Here is a 6,924-nt window from a genome sequence, read left to right as displayed (position 1 = left end):
CTAGCGTGTGACCTTAACAGGCTTTTTTTTCTCATCTCAAAAGTATGACCTTTGCTTCTGACCCAGCATAAATTAAGTAAACCACTTTACACCAAGGAGAGCCCTTCGTAACCAGTCACACCCTGCATGTAGCCAACACTAACAGCTCACTGTGAATATCTGTGATGTAGGTCTGGAGCATCTGCACACAAGACAGCTGCATGTCAAGGCAAAATAAGCGGCAGTGCAGTGGTATAGTTAGGAGCGTGGATCTAAAACAAAACTACAGAGAAGGCATGAGATTTGCGGCTGTTGACAGATTTCTGTTTTAAATGGTTTGTGTGGCTAATTATTTCACATATTCATCCATGACTTTTAGCCAACTAGCTAAAGAATTTGTCCATAACTTTTAGCTAACAATTTTGTTCAGTCCACGTACCCCCTCGGGTTCAAGTGTGGAAATCATTTATCTAGACCACTACCATCTTATGATTTTCCTTTCAGATCTATCCAACAGGACGTTTCCCACAAACTCACTGTGACAAGTATTATTTTAACAGGTGTTTAAAATAGTTTAACATTCTTGGGTTGCAACTGCAGTCAAAGCAATTAGCACCCGACACTTAAAAACCCCAATGTCTTTTCCACAAAGCAGCGTTTTAATCTTAAATGCAGCGCCTTCAGCGTCACAGTAGCAGCCAAATTATTTTTTTGTTACTAACATGCTCCTTATGGTAAGGAATTACATACTGTAGGTCAGCCATATGCACAGTCCACCTTCCTTTCATGCCTGTGTTTGCTGAAATTGGCCCACAGCACCAGTCCAGCATGAATCTAGCAGCCTCATTATAAGCACGCAAAAGCCCATTACTCTGCTCTGCCCACGGGGAATAACACCTTTTTCTTCATTAACCAGCGAATAAGAGCTGTTAGCCACAGTTTCCATTACATTGTACTGTATGACCTGATGCAAAATAACTCACTCAATCAACTAATTTTCGACAGATTTTCCCCCTTAAACACATTCTGTTCTCAAGCACAATATCCTGGCATTAAGTGAGATACTTATGTATTTTTAGGAAAACTACTGCCATCAATGCAGCATTTTTCCTGGTAACACTTGCACATAATAATTCTGTGCTGCCTCTGACTGATCCCCAAGCAGTTCAACTGTTAGTTGGCTGTTTCAACCATGAATTCCTCCTTTCTCACCTTGCTTTAACTCACACACAGCCTCTTCCTTATATACAGCCATGCCAGATGTTTAGGCTGGAAGTTCTCCACAGAGGAGGCCTCAGTGGTATGCATGGTTGTTATTTATATAAATTGTATTTTTGTCTTGAACAGCATTTTCCCCCCTTCTTTCTGCTCACAGGGGTGGTATACTTTAGCCCCAAAGTAGGAGGTGCAGAGAGGAGAGGCTTTGCCAACATACCCACAATTCACCAGTGGCTGACGGAGCTGATGAAGTTGAAGTTGACAGCTGCATAAATCACTGGCTCATGGTGCTAATAGGTGGCGGTATAAAATCAAGCGTAGACCACCCATGCTGCGGGGCAGGAATAGGAGCATCAAGTCATATCTACCGTGCAGCACTGTACAGCTATCCGAAACACTTAACCCCCCTCTAGCTGCCTAGCCTGTTCCAGTCCAAAGGGCTCTCTTAGCAACACAGGAAAGGCCCGTCTGGCATCTGCAGTGCAGTGATTCATATTTGGCACTTTCATAAAGGTTCCAAGCTGCTGGAGTTTTTTCGGAGCCTATTGTCGAACGTTTCACTTCTCAATCACCCTTTCGGAAAAACCTATAAACATTTCAAGGCCAATAACTGAGCAGGAGGCTGTGCTTTTTCCTCTTTCATATGAAGATCTCAGTACGTCGTAGGATACTTTAAAAAATGTTTCCTCTTCACAGTGAGAAGAAAGGGCTGCTCACTCACCATTACTCTGATTTTGTGTGTGTGTGTGTGTGTGTGTGTGTGTGTGTGTGTGTGTGTGTGTGTGTGTGTGTGTGTGTAGTATATTTCCACATATTCATGAAGGTGCTTGAGCTCATTCAGAAGAGCTGCTAAGAGAGGTGTGATGGTGGCTGTTTGCAGGGCCTCTTCTTTTGTAAAAGGGGAGATAAAACACACGCAGAGCAAGAGGGGGTGGACCCTCATCACACAAAGCAGAGCATATTGCTCAATAACAAGGCCTGGATCCCTGGGTTTTTGCACAACAAAACTCTACCTTGGGTGAAGGGCCCCATTGCAATCAGGTTTGACCATGCATTTGGAGACTGATGTAGACCCCCCCCCCCAATGCTGTCACAGATTTTACGGATCCTACCTCACTCATTCCTATTCTGATGCTGAGAATAGAACAAATTAGGATTTTCTTTTAATTCTGTATCTTCGGTTTATAGATTAAGCGCAGCTGGTAAAAAACATTTTTTTTACGGTGTGGTAGTAGGCTTCCAAAGCATTTATTTTTGCTTTATGATATTTTATACGCTCAGACCTGCATTACATGATTTTTTGGCCACTTGGGGGAAGCAGAAACAAGCTGTGAACACAACATTGACATATTATGTGCTTATTCACACATCCAACAGATAGGGAGCAACGTTAGCATTAATTTCTTGCTTCTGTCCAATATTCATGTTCCTTTTAGTTCTATCTTTGTCTACACCACCTCCTAAGGGCTGGCTATTTAGCTGCTAAATGCTCTACTATGTTTACGAGCTAGTCACTAACCTTGGGTGCTTTTTGGTGCTGTGTAGGTAGCGTACAATGGGTTTATAATGTTTTCAGAGCTTTTTGGGTGAAAACAGCTGCATGCTGCGGCCAAAAAAACAATGCTGCTGAAAGTGGTGGGAGAACTAAAACAATGATCTGAAAGGTGCTGAAGTGATCTGCAGAGCTGGTTCCATTATTAATGAAAAGAAATAGCAGCAATAAATTTAATAACTTGTCACCACTCCTCTGATGTGAGGATTTTCTCTTTTTCTGTTTTATACTATTGCAAACTGAATATTTTTTGTTTTTAGAAAAAATATTGTAGATTGGACAAAACAAGACATTTGAAGACGTAACATCTGGCTCTATTGCAGCCCATTGTAGCCTTAGATACATGGTTTATCTTTGCGTGAGGTTTGCAGTTTAAGGGGAAATTACCATTAACAAATCCTCTGCAGAGACCATGATCAACAGTGAAATGACGAGGAAACCGTTTTTCAATTCATTAAGGGTTTTTCCTCATTTCGTTTAGGGTTGCGAAAAGCTCAAACCTGCCAAAAGACACAGCAGAATTAAATGTGAGAATTTGGATAAAGGTAAGGACAAACTAATCACACCTGGACTTCACTTCACCACAGTCACGTTTGAAAAGCATCCCCTCCTGCCCGTTGACAGGTCTTCTGTCTTTACTGACCGTACACTTGAACCTCTGCCTGAAACCTCTGGCTCTGATGTACTTAAGCTGATACAGGGTGTCCTTTACTGCCTATAAATGGCTTGAGGTCATCTCTCATTAAACTAGAGTGTGCAACAAAATTACTCCTGGCTGCATTTGCCCCAGACGAGTGTTTATGGCAACTACCTGTACTCCACTCTCACTCTCTGCCCATGTGGGCCGACTTGAGGCAGATAAAATAAATCATGTTGGTGTTTGTAACGTTGCAGGAGGATAAGCCCGGTCTATGGTTTAATGTCAGCAGTGAAGTGGATTAATTTAATTGTAAAGTACCAGCTGCTGTAAAAAAAGTGCTCTGCTTGGATAATTAGTGTGAAGTTGCTGGATTGTATCGTTAATGATCTACGGTGTTTATGAGTGAGTAAAAGCATCACAGGTTCTTCGTTTTCTTGCATAATACGTAACCTTGAAATGTTTCACTGTAATCTTCAAATTAAAATGTTGCTCTAAAGCATCAGCTATAATGCAGAAATTCAATATGAAGATTTTCACTAATAATATGTTTTTAAAGGTGTATGGGAGTGAAATATAGAATTAAATCAGTATTAATGTGGGAGCCTTACCGTGATATTTTTCTTTGTCATTTCCTCTTTTCACTCAACATAGACCCAGCATGACTGATGTTGGGTATGTGAATTACCTGAAGTGTTACTGTGGACAAGCAGCGGTTTGTGGTGTTTGTGGTGTGTGATCTGTTAGGAGAGAAAACAGGGCTACAGTCAGTGGTCAGACAGTTCTTACAGAGGAGAGGCCGAGCCGGGGCCGTCAGGCCGACCAAAGACCACAGCTTAGTGTAAATAGTAAGTGGTTAGTGTAAGCTATCTACCAGTATGTACTATGTATTCATGTATTATTTAGTATGCATATATTGATATAAAGTTGAGTGATCTAAAACTTCAGTTATACACTTTTCCCATCTCATAATGTTTTTGACGGTCAAGTGCTAATGAGTAATATTGTAGTTGGATTATTTTTTCACTGTTGCTCCCATGGCTAAATTTAAACACTTATTGATACAGTTGGCCAATTTTAAATTTCCTTCATGGCTTAGGTTTGGTGCAGATGCAATTTGCACTTGGTGAGTTTCTTATGAAATTTCTACGCTGATAGAAAAGGTGACAAAATTAGTTTTGATGATTTTCCCGTGACTTTAGAATTATTATTTCCAGGGATTAAGGATATCACTCTGTTCCTGGGAAAAGTCAGAACTGTGGATAATAAATCCAGTCCTGCATGTCTGATTTAACCAGTAGTTTAATTGCCTGCAAAGTGTTTCGCACACTAGTTAGGGCATATTAATTCTACAATGAGATCTATAATCTGTAAGAACTATAAAAGGTCATTTTAGAATAAAATGAATTGGAAGAAACGCAGCTTAAAAGTTGATCCAGTTATATTACTGTAATAATGGCATTTTGAGGTCAGTCTCTAACGACGCTGTGTGGTAGCGTAAGAGGTTTAGTGAAAATGTCTCGGTTTCAGTACACATGATAGTATTCCAAACGTGAACACACAGGAACAGTATGCTATGCTAAGTAAAGGAAGTAGATTTTGACAAAAAAGGGAAACACTGGGATCTCAGTGTTCAACCCCGGAGAAGATACTCAAACGTTATCTCCTGCATGTTTACAGAAAAGCAGTTTCAGTAGTTCAGTGTCCTGTCTGCAGTCAGGTGTATTGCTGTTGACAGAATCACACCTGTGACTCTTTGCTTACAGACCCTTCTCTATAACCACAACGCACACCTGCTAGTATTTACATTTCCATTGTTGCCAAATATTGAGTTGCTATGTTTCAATAAATTAGTTTAGTTTGAGTAATCTTCACTTTTTAAATGACTGAAACACTGTTAATTGCTCTGCAGTCAACAGGAGGTCTCGCTCTAATGCCGCTTGACGTGACTTCCCACCCAAGAATGACATCATGCCATGAAGAAATGTGACTTCATCCAGCGCTCTGAGCAGTGAACCTATCAGGCTGCCAATGACTTTGGGCATGTTTTTTAAAGTTGTCATGGGTGTGCCAAACAAAAGGCCCTCTGTCCCTCCGTCCACATCTGTCCAGAATCACCTCCCCTAATTACCAAGGTTAGTTTTTGGAAATGACAGCATAAATATTAAACTGTCAAGCTCTGTCTGTTGGAAACACCTTCCAGCATGAGTCATTGACTGTCGAAGGAAAACAACACTCTCTTTCTTTGCGCTGAGCTGCAGAGCTGGTCAGTGCAAAGAAAGAGAGAAGAAAAGTGAGCACCTTAACATTCATTTTTAGAGTACTCATCTATTACACTTTATGTTTTTATAATTGTACATTTTTCTTTGGCTTTATATAAACCAGCACACCATTAGCGGTTTTTACACCACCCCGGCCAAAATAAATGTACTTAGCTTGTCACCCTTTTTATGTTCCTGTTCTATTCAAAATCGATCAACAGAACAGCATATTAAATGAATAGTTAGACAATTTGGGAAATACATTTTTCACTTTCTTTAGAGTGAGATGATAAGATCGATGTGACCAGTCTGATGCATATACAGTAAATATGAAGCTAAAGCTAGCAGCCGGTTAGCTTAGCTTATCATAAAAGCCGGAAACAGGGGGAAACTGCTAGCCTAACTCTCTCCACCAGCAAGAAAATCTGCCTAGCACCTCTACTAATTAACTAATTAACACATCGTGTCTTATTTGTTTGAGCTGTTTGAGTTTTAAAACGATTAAACAATGAGATTGAAAGAGGTGGTATTATGCTAATTTTCAGGTTCAAAATCTCAATTAGGGGTTGGACCAGAACAGGTTTACATGGTTTAATTTTCAAAAAACACCATATTTTTCTCAAACTGCACATTGCTGCAGCTCCTCTTTTTACCCTATGTGTTGTACGCTCCGCTCTTGAGCTACAGAGTGATGCATCTTACTTGTACAAAATCTTTGTTGGGAGTTGCACATGTGCAGTTCCCAGGTAAGGACTACTAGCCAATCAGAAGCAGAGAAGGGCGGGTCGTAAGAAACAAGGTAGTGTGATCCAAATCAAAGCCGCTTCAGACTGGTATAAGTTACTCTCAAGTCCACAACCACACAACATCATTGCTCCACATCTTACCATCAGGACTAAACGTTGAACTGTTGCCGGTGTTCTGACGATCTATGCTGCCTTGCTGAAAAATGCTACCATAGCGCAAATCGATAGACTCGACTCTACTTGGCCCTGCTCCGTTTTCCGTTGCAGACAGTACCCAGAGATGGTACGTAGCTTGTTGTCATAGCGACAAGTTAAAACATTTCAATATTCCTCAGAATGTAAAGACAGATAAGCGGTATGAAAACCTTCCAGCTGTGTTTTCCTCTGTCGTTGTTGCTGCAGCGGTCTGTGTGACGGCGGGAGCAGAGGGCTCTGTGAGCGGGCGGCTGGCCGGCCTCACACGCTCCTCCCGCGGGTTGGCACAGGCTTCCCCCGCAGCCACTTGCAGAGCTCCTCAACTCCGACAATATT

This window comes from Micropterus dolomieu, linkage group LG21, assembly GCF_021292245.1.
Source record: "Micropterus dolomieu isolate WLL.071019.BEF.003 ecotype Adirondacks linkage group LG21, ASM2129224v1, whole genome shotgun sequence".
NCBI classification, from domain to species: Eukaryota; Metazoa; Chordata; class Actinopteri; order Centrarchiformes; family Centrarchidae; genus Micropterus; species Micropterus dolomieu.
The sequence above is the reverse complement of the archived record's forward strand: the minus strand, read 5'-3'. Positions refer to the sequence as shown.